At 39.7% G+C, this 15,736-nt stretch overlaps 1 protein-coding gene across 2 annotated transcripts in view; it reads right to left on the bottom strand.

The window, feature by feature from the left end:
- LOC134227076 (cytochrome b5 reductase 4-like) overlaps positions 1 to 15,736 on the bottom strand; it is a 206,974-nt gene that overhangs the window by 177,338 nt on the left and 13,900 nt on the right. The window contains exon 1 of one of the 2 annotated variants that reach the window (XM_062708316.1): positions 11,547 to 11,634. The exons of the other annotated variant lie outside the window; for it this stretch is intronic. The gene's annotated coding sequence lies outside the window, so the exon portion shown is untranslated. Of the gene's footprint in view, positions 1 to 11,546; positions 11,635 to 15,736 lie in introns of those variants that run through there. 2 annotated transcript variants of the gene reach the window in all.

Consider the following 15,736-nt stretch of genomic DNA (forward strand, 5'->3'; position numbering starts at 1 on the left):
AAGGTGTCGTGTGTCCCATCTACAAAAAGGGCGATAAGCTGGATTGTACCGGATTGACTACCGCGCAATCACATTGCTGAACGCAGCCTACAAGGTACTCTCCCAAATTTTATGCCGTCGACTAGCACCAATTGCAAGGGAGTTCGTGGGGCAGTACCAGGCGGGTTTTATGGGCGAACGCTCCACCACGGACCAGGTGTTCGCCATTCGCCAAGTACTGCAGAAATGCCGCGAATACAGCGTGCCCACACATCATCTATTCATCGACTTCAAAGCCGCATATGATACAATCGATCGGGACCAGGTATGGCAGCTAATGCACGAACACGGTTTTCCGGATAAACTGACACGGTTGATCAAAGCGACGATGGATCGGGTGATGTGCGTAGTTCGAGTTTCAGGGGCATTCTCGAGTCCCTTCGAAACCCGCAGAGGGTTACGGCAAGGTGATGGTCTTTCGTGTCTGCTATTCAACATCGCTTTTGAAGGGGTAATTCGAAGAGCAGGGATTAACACGAGTGGTACAATTTTCAATAAGTCCGTCTAGCTATTTGGCTTCGCCGACGACATAGATATTATCGCACGTAACTTTGATAAGATGGGGGAAGCCTACATCAGACTGAAGAGGGAAGCCAAGCGGAACGGACTGGTCATTGACACGTCGAAGACGAAGTACATGATAGGAAGAGGTTCAAGAGAAGACAATGAGACGAGTTTGCATCGGTGGTGACGAAATCGAGGTGGTAGAAGAATTTGTGTACTTGGGCTCACTGGTGACTGCCGAAAATGACACCAGCAGAGAAATTCGGAGACGCATAGTGGCTGGAAATCATACGTACTTTGGACTCCGCAAGACGCTCCGATCGAATAGAGTTCGCCGCCGTACCAAACTGACAATCTACAAAACGCTCATTAGACCGGTTGTCCTCTACGTACACGAGACCTGGACGATGCTCGTAGAGGACCAACGCGCACTTGGAGTTTTCGAAAGGAAAGTGCTGCGTACCATCTATGGTGGGTTGCAGATGACGGACGGTACGTGGAGGAGGCGAATGAACCACGAGTTGCATGAGCTGCTGGGAGAACCATCCATCGTTCACACTGCGAAAATCGGACGACAGCGGTGGGCCGGGCACGTAGCTAGAATGTCGGACAGTAACCCGGTGAAAATGGTTCTCGACCAGGCATAAAAAAAATCTTGGGGTTGTATACAAGGCCGGGGTTTATCAAATTAATTGTTCACAGTGTGATAAAGTATATGTAGGTCAAACAAAAAGATCGTTAGATGTAAGGTTCAAAGAACATATTGCAGAAGTAAGTAAGGCTAAGAGGGAAACTGATAAGGGATTAAATTATGAGTTTAGGTCTAAGGTAGCTGAACATGTATATCAGGAAAATCATTCAATTACGACATCAAACATTAACATTTTAAGAAATGTCTCTTCTCCGTGGAAACTTGATGTTGCTGAGAGCTTGGAAATCTACCGACAGGTACAAACGCGGTTGTTGAATAAAGATCAAGGAAATGGTAGCTCCTGGCTCTTCAAGTTTATACCTAAGCGTTAAGCGCAACAAGCGAGTAGAAGTAAACACCGTAGTAAATGTAACTAGATAAGTACCGTCAACTGGGGGGAAGATGATCATTTTTAAGACAAAACATTCAATAACAATGTGTGTTTACATTTTAAATCGAAACAAATATTTTCAAAACATGTACTGCTATACGCTGCAATAATCAACAACTTTAGTTTTCTGAAATGCGTTCGCATTTATTAAAATAAATTAAATTATCACACATTTTTTGAGTAATCTGGTTTGGGGTGAAGTTTATCAAGACAGCTCTACTAAAATCAATATGACCTAGTAGTCAAAATACACTAGGTTATTTGTATGAATGTTGAATTTACTACGTAAAGAAGTCTACGAAGTCAATTTTTGAAACGAAAATAGCGTCATTCATGACTATCTCTCTCTTTCTTCCACAAAAAACATTTTCATGATTATAATCGAAAAACTCGGATTTTTACCTAGCGGTAACATTACTTGAACGGAGAATATTGTTGACTACCGTTTCATAAAAAAAATTGGCACTTTTGACTGACACATCGAATGATCATCTTCACCTCAATGATCATCTCCCCCCCAGTTGACGGTACCTAGATAAATTATTATACCTACGCATAGTATAAATAGTGTAAGTTGCGATCATTTTCTTCAAGTACGAGACACTGAAGACGGCCTTACTGTTGAGGTCGAAATACGTATCTGTCAAGATTCAATTAAGTGGTGGAATTCAATGGGATTGTATTAACTCGTCTTATGACAAGTGAAGACATTCCACTAAAAAGCTCAAAATAATTTTCTTATCAAATTAAGTCCACTATAAGAATGGAACTCTGATACACTGCATGGGAGGCTTTGATACTTTCTCTTCTCTATTACAACTACTTGAAAGCAGAGTGAATAAAGCAGAACACCTGATGTGTTTTGGTTTTATTCTAGTAGAGCGAGCGTAACACAAATGCTCCAATCGTAGCTTCCCTGGATACCATACCAAGTTCACTCACGGTTTCAATGGCTGTTCTCGACAACGATCCGACGGGCACAAGAAGGCGAGGTGCGCAGCGAGCAAGGTGGAAGATGACTTGCGGACCCTCCGTAGACTGCGTGGTTGGCAACGTGTAGCCATGGAATGAGCCGAATGTAGAAGACCGCACTGGCCACTTCGGCCTAAGTCTGAATAAAAAAAATCTGAGCCTTCTCTCAAAAATTCGGTTTAGGAGTGATTTTATAGCCTTTACGTATATTTCTTATATTTGAATGGCAAGAAGAAGAAAATTACAGAAGAAAAAGCGGAAGTAAGAAAAAGAAAGAAGCAATAAAGGAAAGAAGAGAGAATGAAGAAAGTTGAAGGGAAGAAAGAGAAAATGAAGAAGGTAACAAAAAGGGGGAAGAAGATTGAAGGATGATGGAAGGCGGAATAAAGATTAGGAAAATATAATGAAAGTATGAGGAGGAAATTAGAAGGAAAAAAGATGAAGAAGATGGAAGAACAAAGAATGATTTTAGAGGTGTGCGCCGCCGCCGCCGGCAGTTTTTGGCACGCCGCCGCCGCTGACAATTTTGCACCGGCGCGCCACCGTTTAAAATTTGTCACGCCGCTAATCTACAATTTTCCACGCCGATTCAATATTGAAGAAGTCCGTAAAATTTCCTGTTTGATCTCTTCAACATCTCGTTGAAACACCAGAGAATTTTTCGAAGAGAATACCACAATGATTATATTGAAAGTTTAATACAATTTCTTATTGAAATTTCTAAAAACTCTCTGTAAAAATTAAGAAAAAACTCGCGTTAATTTCTTAGATTTTTTTTTTTAAGATTTGAAGTTTCGAGAATTCTTTGGAATTACCAAGTGGAGCTCCAACGGAAATGGTTTGGAATTTCAGCAAAAAGTTCTTCAGATTTTACATGAGAATCTCAACCGTCTAAGACGAGTTTAGTACTCTCCATTTAATTCCACCAATTATTTTGATATCTTTGCAGATACTTATTTCGACCACAACTGTGTGGTCGTCTTCAGTGTCTCGTACTTGACTCGACTTACGTACGAGACACTGAAGACGACCACACAGTTGTGGTCAAAATACGTATCTGCAAAGATATCAAAATAATTGGTGGAATTAAATGGAGAGTACTAAACTCGTCTTAGACGGTTGAATACATTCCACTAAAAAGAGCTTAAAATATTTTTTATGAGAATCTCATCAGGATATTGTTGTTGAAGTCAGAAGTTGTTCCAAATTTCTACAGAAAAATATTATGAATATCCGCGGAATGTTTTTGTTGAGTTTCTTTTGAGTACTCTTCAAAATTTACACAGAATATGCATCTTGTGGAAGATGCTTTAACGTTGATTTTCTCAATCTAGATTAATGAAGATGATCAGTTTGGTTTGGCCACATTAAAGCAGAAAATTCTTCGGAATATCGCGGGAGATTCTCTGGAATTTTCAAAAATTCTTCAAATCTTCCGCGGAAGATTATTCAAAATGTTAATTAAAAAAAAAACTTTGGGAAACTTGGGAAATTCGATTGGCCGAAAGCACCAGACGGCCGAACTGGTAATTTTCCTGAACAAGCCGTTTGCCCTAACAAGTCGTCTGACCGAAATGATCGTTTGGCTACAGAAGTCATTAGACAAAAATGCCTTTTGGCCATTTGGCCGAAAACGTTATTTGGTATACGGCATTTGGCATAATGTCAATTACTGAATGGATAATATCTAGGATTTTATATTTTAGAAGAAGAAGAAGAAGAAGAAGGGCACTGCACGGACTGGTTTGTCTCTTTCTCGCTGCAAAGAAATTAGAAAACAACAAGGCCAGTAAACGTCAAAATTTATGAAGAACGAAAGTCCGTGCTAGGGCACTGCACAAGAGCACAATCATTATTCCAAAAATAAAGGTCTGAATCAATTAGTTCCATTGTCAAATGACAGTTGAACACAATTCCGTAACCTTTCTATTTTTCAAGCCGATACTGGCCATTAAGCCAAAAGTCATCTAACCAATTTCCATTTAGCCAAGACGAAGTGAACGTTTATCTAAACTGATATCAGGTCGGAAATTGTTTGACCGGAAATGTAGTTTGGCCGAAAGCAACATACAGCCGAAAAGAACATTCGCCGTTTCGGCCGTTCGGCCGGAAAAGTCGTATGACCGAATAGATCATTTGACCAAAAATGCAATTTGGTAAGAATTAAATTTTGTAAGAAGTCGTTTAGCCGAGTAGATCATTTGACGGAAAATTCCGTTTGGCCAAAAGGGTTGTTTTGAAGAAAGGACATTTTCGGGCCAAATGGCTTTTTCTGCCAAATGACCATTCCTACCAAATTTTTGGTCAAATCTAGGAACCCAAGTAACCAAAAGTTCCTTCAAGAGTACGTTTTTCGCTCAATCACCTTCACTGAGCTGCTTAAGCGAAAAACGTACTGTTAAAGGAACTTTTGGTTACTTGGGAACTTTTTTCAAATAGGCGTAAAAGGCCCCCACGCGGCTTTGGGACAGAATGTCGAAAGACAAAAGGTCGAAGGACAAAAGGTCGACGGACAAAATGTCGAAGAGACAAAAGGTTGATGGGACAAAAGGTCGAAGGGACAAAAGGTCGAAATGACAAAAGGTCGACGGGACAAAAAGTCGACAGGACAAAAGGTCGATGGGACAAAAGGTCGAAGGGACAAAAGGTCGAAAGGACAAAAAGTCGAATGGACAAAATTAAAAAATCTATAATTCTGTATACATGAAAAATACTAAATTAACGACAAGTTTGAAAACATGTTTCTGAAAAAAATCTAGCTTATAACATTTCCCAGAGATTTCTCCTTCTTTATTTCATGGGCAATTCTTTAACCAATTTACAGTGGATATTCAGCAGCCATTGTATGATTTTGATTAGTCGAGAGACGAGAACTGAAAAATTAATACTTGTTAGATCGTGCTCTTGTAACACATTTCGCTTCGAGTGCATGTTTGAGTGAAATACGTTGGTTTTGGTATCTTTGATTCAGTGTTGTACAATTATTTCGCCAACTCGACTTCCTATACATTCCTATACATTACATTCCGATGTCGATCATGAAGAATCAGAAGATTGTCAGTATCTTGTATAAATGTGTGTCAAATTCATTTTCCACTCAGCATCATGTATTAGATGTGGCTGTTATTGGTTTTAATTCAACGTGGCGTTGTTATTGGTCTTAAATAAGAAATAAACACTGAAGCATGTACACAAAGACTGGCCTTAAGCCGTACATAACAGTTTACATTATGCATATTGTTCGGTGATTCAACCGTACGAATCATTTCAATTAACACTCAAACATGCGTGATGTTGTATTTTGTACAACATTAACGAAACAATCTCTCTCATGGTACACAGCATGAACGATCCTGCATTAGTGTTCCAGGATATAATCATGATTGTGCATATGCAAGCACTCGGAGTATTCGAGAGACGGGTGCTTAGGACCACCTTTGGCGGTGTACAAAAAGACGGTGTGTGGCGGCGAAGAATGAACCACGAGCTAGCCCAACTCTACGGCGAACCCAGTATCCAGAAGGTAGCTAAAGCTGGAAGGGTACGATGGGCAGGGCATGTTGCAAGAATTTCGGACAACTACCCTGCAAAGATGGTGTTCGCTTCCGATCCGGCAGGTACGAGACGGCGTGGAGCACAGCGAGCGAGGTGGGCAGACCAAGTGTAAAACGACTTGGCGAGCGTGGGGCGCATTCGAGGATGGAGAGAACCGTGAGTTAACGTCGTTGCCGATCGGGCTTTGTGGAATTCCATAGACGTTCCCATCGGTGTCAGCATTTTGGAGTTGGCAACATCCAGGCGCATCAGCAGAACCAGGCGACCGATATCGAGGGCGATCATCGAACCTGTACCTACCGAGGCAGTGCAGACTCAGCATACTTGTAATGTAGTTAAGTTGAGGATAATAAATCAGTTGGTTGTGAACAGTGAAGGTAGTTAGACGTTTAAGTTTTTTTTTTAAGAAATCCGTGTTCTCAAATTATTAACTCGTGTATTGTGGCGTTAAATTGTTGATTCAGTGGTTTCTGTTTAGATGTAAACTAAATAAATGAATGAATGTGCTTATGCATATTGCATATTGGTGGTAGAGTTTTGTGTAGAAATTAGAGGTTGTGGGTTCAAGTCAAGATTGGGCCATCGTTCTCACGAACAGTCTGTAGGTCGGCTATCTGAATCGCTCAAAAGGGTATCTTAACATGGGCCAACCTGACCCTTATTTGGCCAAGTGTCACCCCCGATGACGGTACTTACATCATAGTTTTCCTTTGTATTGTTCTCAATACTATGGCTTTTCAATTTAAACCAATTTTGTAATTTCGACCTTTTGTCCCTTCGACCTTTTGTTCTTTCGACATTTTGTCCTTTGGACATTTTGTCCCGTCGACCTTTTGTCCATTCGACCTTTTGTCCCGTCGACCTTTTGTCCCTTCGACCTTTTGTCCATTCGACCTTTTGTCCTTCGACCTTTTGGCTTTCGACCTTTTGTCGTTCGACCTTTTGTCATAGATTCCCCACGCAATACAGCGAAACGGCGACGGAAACGGCAGATTTGACAGTTGGCCCATATATTTTCTGTCAAATTTTCCGTTTCCCTCGCCGTTCCGCGTTTGGGGCTTAACTGTATATGACCATGAAATTTGAAAGGACGCATACTCCCTCTATTCTCCATATTTCGTTCAATTGACATTACTACCTGATAGATCGCAATCTATTCTTTCTGTTGGGTGTATTAGTTGTGCAAAATAGTTTGAATTCAGAGCACAATCGCCATTTCATAAATCAAGGACAGAATCAATTAGGCCTATTTGAAAAAAGTTCCTAGAAATGAACTATTTGGTCTAACGATTTTTTCGGCCAAACTACGTCGAATGTCCCTTTCAGCCATATGTCGTTTTCGGCCAAACAACATTTGCGGACAAACCATTTTTGACCTAATAGCAGTTTCGGATATACGTTCAATTCGGCTTAATGCGATTTGGTTAGATATTTTTTGGCTTAAATCAGCTTACAAAGTAGAGAAGTTGCGAAATATCGTTCAATGATCTTTTGATACTAAGGCCATTTCGCCGTAAATGTCATTTAGCCAAATGGGTGAACATTTTTGACCATATTATCCGTTCAGTAGTTGACATTTGGCCATGTGACTAGTTGGCCAAACAACATTTTCGGCTAAACTCCCTATTCTGTCAAACGACCATTTCGTCGAAACGGCATTTCGGGCTGATGGCCTATTCGGCCAAATGACCATTTCGACCAAACGACCTGTTAGGGAAAACGACTTTTTTGGTCAAATTACCAGTTCGGTCGTATTTTGCTTTCACCCTATGGAATTTCCCAAGAATTTCTTATGGACAATACACTAGTCGTTAAATAACTGCAACATGTTTACGTTTCAGTTAGCGAATGTCGTTCGATAACTGCAACGCATTCTAGACATCAAACGGTTGTCAGTCGACGTCAGATGCAATAGAAGTGCACCTGATTGTGCAGCACAATGCAGCTATCATCGACTTTGTTTGAAATCGTTTTGAAGTTCAGAGGTCCGATAACTGCAAAACTGTTGCAACTATCGAATAGCAGTCGAAAAGACTTGGAATTATCGAACGTCTGCTGTACAATGAATTTTCCTTGGAAATTCCTTAAAACCTCCGAGCAATTTTCCGTTGAAATCCAAATATTTTATTATTAAAATCTACATTTTGAACAACTTTGCGCGGAAATTTTGAAGAATTTTCCATTTAAATTCCGGAGAATTTCTCGTGAAAATTTCAGAGAATTTCATATGAAAACTCCAGAGTCTCCCGCGGATATTCTGAGGAATTTTCTGTTTAACGATGGCCATGCCAAATTAGCTGTCTTAATTTTTCTTGACTGACCAAGCTAACGTTAAAACACACATTCTACTAGCCGCACTCTTCTACAATTATGAAGAATTTTCTGAGTAAATTTCGAAAAATATTCAACAGAAACTCCGTATTTTCCGTGAACAAACCGAAATTAATTTCCAAATAAATATTTTGGAACAACTTGTCTATGTTCCTGAAAAAAAGCAAAAAAAAAAAAATATCGAAGAAATGTATTAAAAAAATCGTCACGCCGATTCACGCCGCCGCCGCCGCCGGCTAAAATAGCTTTCGGCGTGAAGCCGAAAATGCCGCCGCCGCCAACCAAAATTTGGACCAACGCCGCCGCCGCTGAATATTGGACCGGCGCACACCTCTAAATGAATATTAGAAAGAAGGATAGATAAAGATGGAAGAAGAAAGAAGAACAAATGACAAAATGTAGAAAAAAGAAAACAGAAGGTTGAAAAAAAATAAATAAAAGAAAACGAAAAAAAAAATGTGGATAAACCCCAAAAAATGTTTAGATTGAAGATGTACTGACAAATCAAACAATTTGGTCAAATTCGGTTTTTTTTCATGCTCAAGGTCGTGTCAAAATCGATTGTGTTCTATTTTTAGGAAAAAGTTATGTTAAGTGTTATGAATGAACAAAAAATGAAATTGCAAATGCATAGACATGTCTCTAATGCACTATTGTTGACTTCCATCTTCTTCTAGGGTTTGTTCAAATTTATTGCTTTTGACAATTAGTTTATATTCAACTCCTAATCTAACGAGCCAGCCTCGGGCTGAAAGTCTCGTTAATAAAGACAAAAAAAACTCCTAATCTAATGTAGCCAATGCAATTCCATAGTTATTAATTGAGTACAATAATACTCTCTTTATGCTCAGAACAATCGAGAAAACTTCCAACCCCAAGGATCCCCTCGACCGGTCCGAAACAAGGCTATCTGAGGTCTTGACCTTACTAATGTGTATTTTTGTCTTGTACAATACACAAGAAAGGCATAGCTAGATATTGAATGCTTGAAAATGAAATCTCGAATTGACATGATCGACATTCACAAAAAAAAGACTGAATGGACTCATGTTGTTTTTATACTAAAAAAATACAAATAGCATCGAAAAGTAAGGCGTAGAATTTCAAATTTTGAGACTCCTTGACATAGAAAACCTTCGATTTACAACTATGGAAATCTAGTGATGAACTTTTTAACGAATTAAGAAAAAAACTATGGAGATGCTATGAGATATTACATTTATAGAATAAATAACTTAAATTAATTAGAAAAGACAGAAAATTCGTGTCTTGCCTTGCTGAGACGAGCATGGCGGTCTAGTGGCTACTGCTTTTTTAATATCTTTATTAAAGAGATTTTCAACCCTTGATCGGTTCATCTCTTGCGGTACTGCTTCTGCCTTATAAGAAAAAAGGTCGTCAGTTCAAAGCCAAGCTAGTCCCTTTCCAACTTTGTATTACTATCTTATTTATTTCTCTGTTTCATGTTCTACCAAAATGATTCTTACTGTTATACCAATATAGACTACTTTCTAGTCTAGTTTATTTTATTTTAAGATTTTTCTGGCATATAACCTGGATATTTTTCGTGAATTTGAAGTTACTTTTTCTATCAAAGTAGGTGCCTATCAATCATGCGCTTGCGTTGAACAGGTACAGCGTAAAGAAAATATTGTCGATATTGCGCCATGTACTTTTTATAACAATATACCACATATGATCTAACCTAAGTAGTATGCAATTTATCCCAAGCCAAGGATAACTCACCGTTAAATTTAACAATTCACGTTAAACATCGTTTTGCTGCTATCTCCTGCAGTACCAACATAAATGGTATTGTAGTCTAAACACAACCTTTCGGCCTCCAGGAATCCAGAATTGAATGCACTCTCATTTTCAAGGGCATCCAATTTAAAACGGAAGCCACGCACAACTGTTGTTCTTATTAATCCATCCAGCTTTGCTGAGTCACCGCATGCGTGGAATAATAAAAATGACAGTTGTGCGTAGCTTCCGTTTTAAATTGGATGCCCTTTAAAACGCGAGTGCATTCAATTCTGGATTCCCATTCTTGAAACATATTCTAAATGCGTTAGAAATTCATAAAAACCTTTTGAAAAAAGAGATCATTGTGAAATGCAGCTAATTTTGTATAAGTATTTTGCATCTACACGTTGAAATGGATCGGTATTCATGTTGAAATTGGTGGAAACATCGAAAAATTTTAAGGGGTGCATTTTGGACTGTTCTACTCTTCAGACTTATTCGCGGACAGCACCATATGTGAGACATACCGTGAGTTCGGTTTGGGACCATCGGCCGGCTTATCGATTCAGTACGATGATTTTTCCATAAAGGTGTAAAACAGGCAAATATTTTAACTTTCATTGACCTAATATTAACTAATATCTTTTTATGATACGCTTACTAAACATAAAGTTATGTTAGCTGAAACTATTTAGATCAAACCGCGACACGATAACATAAAATAATGTCAACTACCATGCGCTTCCATCGTATATTTATCTACCAGCATCTCATGGAAGATATCCCTAATGTAGATCTCGTATATTTTTCACCTCAAGGTTGTTATTCATATCACTATCAGCCACACTTGAATCGTAAATTCCCTCTTCTCTCATCATCATCAGCATCGTCGTCTTATACATCTCGATTTCGTTCGTGGAACGGCAACGGCAATCCCTACCAACCAACACAATTATCGACTTCAATGCTACTGGCTATACTGAATGAAAACAAAAACATTCACCAACTTCTTCTTGACGCCGTTCATCCGGTAGCCACTCTCCAAAAACGACACCGCCGACGCCACTGCATCAATGAATACAAATCACTTTGCATCCCATATTCGAGCGTGACGGCCGATCCTAATACGATTACGACAACAATCTTCAATCATCGCAAGGCAACCACTTCAGTTCCAATTCCAAGCCCAACAACGGAAGGATAAAATCAAACAAAATCATCCGCCTGAAGCTGTCAAATCGATCCACACTTTGTTGGAAAGGGCCCTTCTTCCGGAAGTGGAAATTGTTGAGGAGCTAGTAGAGCACGTTAAATTACCGGGAGGAGAACCAAAAACGCACGAAATCTTAGCACCGCCAGGAACCACTACCGGGACGACTCATCTTTGGAAGACCGACCGAGTTCGGACCATCGCGAGAAGCATACTGAGCGGCGGAATGTGCCATCCTGTCGTATTTTATATCGTCTTTCTTGGGACATTGTCGCACTGCTGACTCGTTATCGCTGGCAGTGATGTCGACTATTTTCGGACTCGTACCAATTTGACGGAATGCGTAAGAAGTTGCTTGACTTTACATTTGGATTTTCTCCGAGTAACTGGTCTTTCAGATATGGATTACGAATTTGAATTATAAATTGTTTAGTTTTTAATATTTAATGACAGATTATATTGTTATATTTTGTAAAAGAAAATGGCAAAGATAAAAAAACCAAGCTACGATTTATTAGATTCAATTTCGCTGTAAACCAACATTAAAATTCGGGAATAACCACACTGGAAAATCATTCAAACTTGGTAAATTGATTTATTAACAGCACTGGTCTGCTATTAAACTTCGTGATCTCACGAGAGAGAATTCGTTCAATTACGAATTCCATGCCAAATCTTCACCAGAATTAACGGCACCCTTAACAGAATGGGAACTCGTACTATGCATTCAATTTCATGAAATATTGAATTTGTATCATAGTTGATACGCATGTTTCGACCTCAGACCCCTGTCAAATTCCATTGTATTGAAGGATTTCTTACCTACACTGGCACACCGGGACACAAGGGTGCTGCCAACTGCTGGTTGGATAGCCATGGAATTAGTCCATGGCTTCGAGCTTTCATGCGAACGAATGTTAGACGACGACCAACGACGACGACCAACGACGACGATATTCATTCGGAGCTTTTCTACGTTTCCAGCAAAACAAAGAAGGGGGGCTAGCAGCACAGCTTCACGAAGAATGCAAACAAAAACAATGACATTTTATCAATGAAAGCACTCGAACGACAGCCCTTTCCGGGCGACGGGGAGGTCGTCTTCGGGTTTTACACGTTCTGCATTTTCTCCGAGCTTTTCTCTCCCCAGCGAGGGAAGTAGTTATTGCATAATCTTCAATGTTATCGTTGCGTTGGTTCGGTGGCCTTGTGGGGGGTGTTGTGGGTGAGTTAATAATGCACTGCACACGAGATTCGTCTTGGAAGGATGCTGTTAGCTTGAATTGGATTCTGTTGTCCTACCGATTACATAACGTTCGGTTATTCAGTAAATGTTTTGTTCTGATATCAAATAAGAAGATCTTGCAATATAGAATGTTATAGGCAGTAAGTAATAGTTTTGATTAGAATTTTAACATTCATTATTAAAATTCTCGTTTATCATCTGCGACATCATAGTATCACTGGATGCAATTAAGGCCCTAAAAGCACTATACTATTGAAATTATATGTTTTAACCAGAAATAGTTTAACAGTGTTATTGTACTGATATGATAATACAAATTAAGGAAAATGCATTGACACGAATTCAGATGTAGCCATTGATAGACCAGTATAAAATCCAATCCAGAATCACAATTACTTTTCTTCTTGCATGGCACGACATTCCAACTAAAGTATTTGATAAAATTATAGGGTAAGGGAGGTATTTTGGACCACCAGTTGGACGACTCATATTCTGGACCACTGAGTGCAAATTCCTCTTGGTGGTCCAAAATAAGAGGCCCCGTAAGCGTGGTCCAAAATAAATCCTTTACCCTACCTTATGTGTGAGAAGCATAGTTAACTTCATGTCAACGGCTACCGTTAATAAAAAATTCAATTTATATTTTATTACTAGCTGAATACCAATACATCTGAAACATGTGGACAAGCATAAAGAAGCATAAAATTGGGACTTTTTAGTACGTGCGCACACCTGAGTCACACATGATGCCTTACTTTTGCTATGAAGAACACGCGAAGTTTTGACGTAGGATCATTCTGCAGATTCAAATTTGAGACCGTCACAAAAAGTGGTTAGGAAATATGGGCTAATAACTCAGCCATCTTCCAACTGATTTGGGAGATTTTGGTATCAATCGATCGATAAAATCTTTAAGATATTGGCGAACTTTTCAAAACTATGGTTTAAATGCGCTAAACTGTTGAAAAGCACTGTTAAAATCGGTAAACCAATCAATCCCGTACGTGCATCGCAAGCACAGACATCAAAACCGTGTAACTTGCGGGCTGGGTTTCTAATCCTCAGTTCAATTAAGATTTCATGGAGAGAGGACACGAGGGACGCACAGTACTGTGGCAACGATGACGCCGGTAGCAGTAGTCCCAGCGGAAAGCGGATCATCGGAATGCCGTCGCCAGCAGCAGCAACATTACTCAAGAGAAATTTCCACACACTGTTTAGACTATCATCATTTGGTTGCTGTTAGTGGCGTATTGTGAAAAGAAAATAGGTTCTTTTCGGACATTAGTGGCTGTACTGAGAATGTATTCTAGATGGTGGTGACTTAGCAGCAGCAATCCAGTGAAATTTTTACGCAAAGTTTAGACTAACATTTGGCTGCTATGAGGGATTGGATAGGCGCGATGTAAATTGTAGAAAGATTCTTTCCAGATCCACCAAGTGGCTGACATTGGCGGCAGTAGCAACGAAGTAACATTTTCTCTAGATTCGGATTTCAGGTTTATTGCTGCTTGTGATTGGAAAACGCAATATTGAAAACAAATTTGTTCTCTTCAGAACCATCATTTTACATGAGAGAAGGGCGAGCCGAGACAAATAGTTTTCAAAGTGCAAATCATAATCTTTTGGCGACGGCGGAAATTCTTCGTTGGTAGCAACGCAAGCGCACGTCGGTAGGAGACGGTGAAAAAATTTATTCACATGGATGACGTCCCAAGTTATTGAGTGGCTCAGTTGGCGTCAGTAGCAGTCAAGTGAAGGTCGTTCACTTTGCGCATTCTAATGAAGTGAACCGGTACAGCCAAGCTCATAATAAGCAGCACAACGCTTATGTAGCATGAGATTTCGTTGAAAAAAATAGCGGTTGCAATAGGTGAGACAACAGTGCATTCCGTATTCCAGACCTGCCAGCATTTTAGGAAAAAAAAACGGTTTGATTTGAAATTATCTTCCAAGACAATGTTTTTGTTGCTGTTATTGTTGCTCAATAATTTCAAAATTGAATATTTTATTGTTAATGAAATCCTTCGTCCAATTGGCGGTCGTGTCTCCGATACAACCTTCTATATTTTTAGACAGTTTTGTACAAAATACGACAGCACGCGTGCTCGATAATTCTTTTTCATTGTTTTCAAGTTTTTTTTACAGTTATGAATATTATCACAGGAAACAATAGAACATTATTTTTGGTAGTATGATGCAACTATATCGGTAAGTAATAAGTATCTAGAATGAGTGAATATCAAATACTTATTTACACACGCGCACACGCAAACCTCGAGCTGTGTCGATTTTCGGGTCTCTAACAACACTAAGACACACTTTGTATTCGAGGGAATACCTAGGCCTTTACACTTACGGTGGGTAATAGATCCTAGGGTAATAGTATACGAGAGAGGTTAATGATCCTTTTAAAAGGAAGCTTACAAGCCTCATGAAAAGGGTCTTCCGAGCTTCTCAAATTGAGGCTTTGGGCATCTTGAAATGACGTTTCTGAGCCTTTTGAAAGTAGGCTTCTAAGCTTCTCAAAGGAAGAATTCCGAGCCCCTCCATAGGAAGTTTCCGAGCCACTTGAAAGGGGGCTTCCGAGCCTCTTGAAAGTGGGCTTCTGAGCCTCTTGAAAGGAGTATTTGACTATCTTAAAATGACTTTGCTAAGCCTTTTGAAGGTAGGCTTCCAAGCTTCTTGAAAGAAGAATTCCGAGCCCCTCGATTGGGTTTCCGAGCCACTTGAAAAGGGGTTTCCGAGCCTCTTGAAAAAAAGCTTCCTGGTCTTTTGAAAGAAGGCTTCTAACCCTCTTGAAAAGGAGGCTTGTGATTCTCTTGAAAAAGGGGCATCTGAGCCTTTTGAATGAGAGCTTCCTATTTTTAAGAAAGGGGGTTTCCGAATCTCTGGAAAGGGGGCTGGCTGAAAGAAAGATTACGAGCCCCTCGAAAGGGAGTTTCCGAGCTCAGAAGCCCTTCTTGAAAGGAGGCTCTAACTATCATAAAAATACGTTGCTTAGCCGCTTGAAAGTAGGGTTCCAAGCTTCTTGAAAGAATTCCGAGCCAC

The sequence above is a fragment of the Armigeres subalbatus genome, chromosome 3, assembly GCF_024139115.2.
Source record: "Armigeres subalbatus isolate Guangzhou_Male chromosome 3, GZ_Asu_2, whole genome shotgun sequence".
In the NCBI taxonomy this organism is placed as follows: Eukaryota; Metazoa; Arthropoda; class Insecta; order Diptera; family Culicidae; genus Armigeres; species Armigeres subalbatus.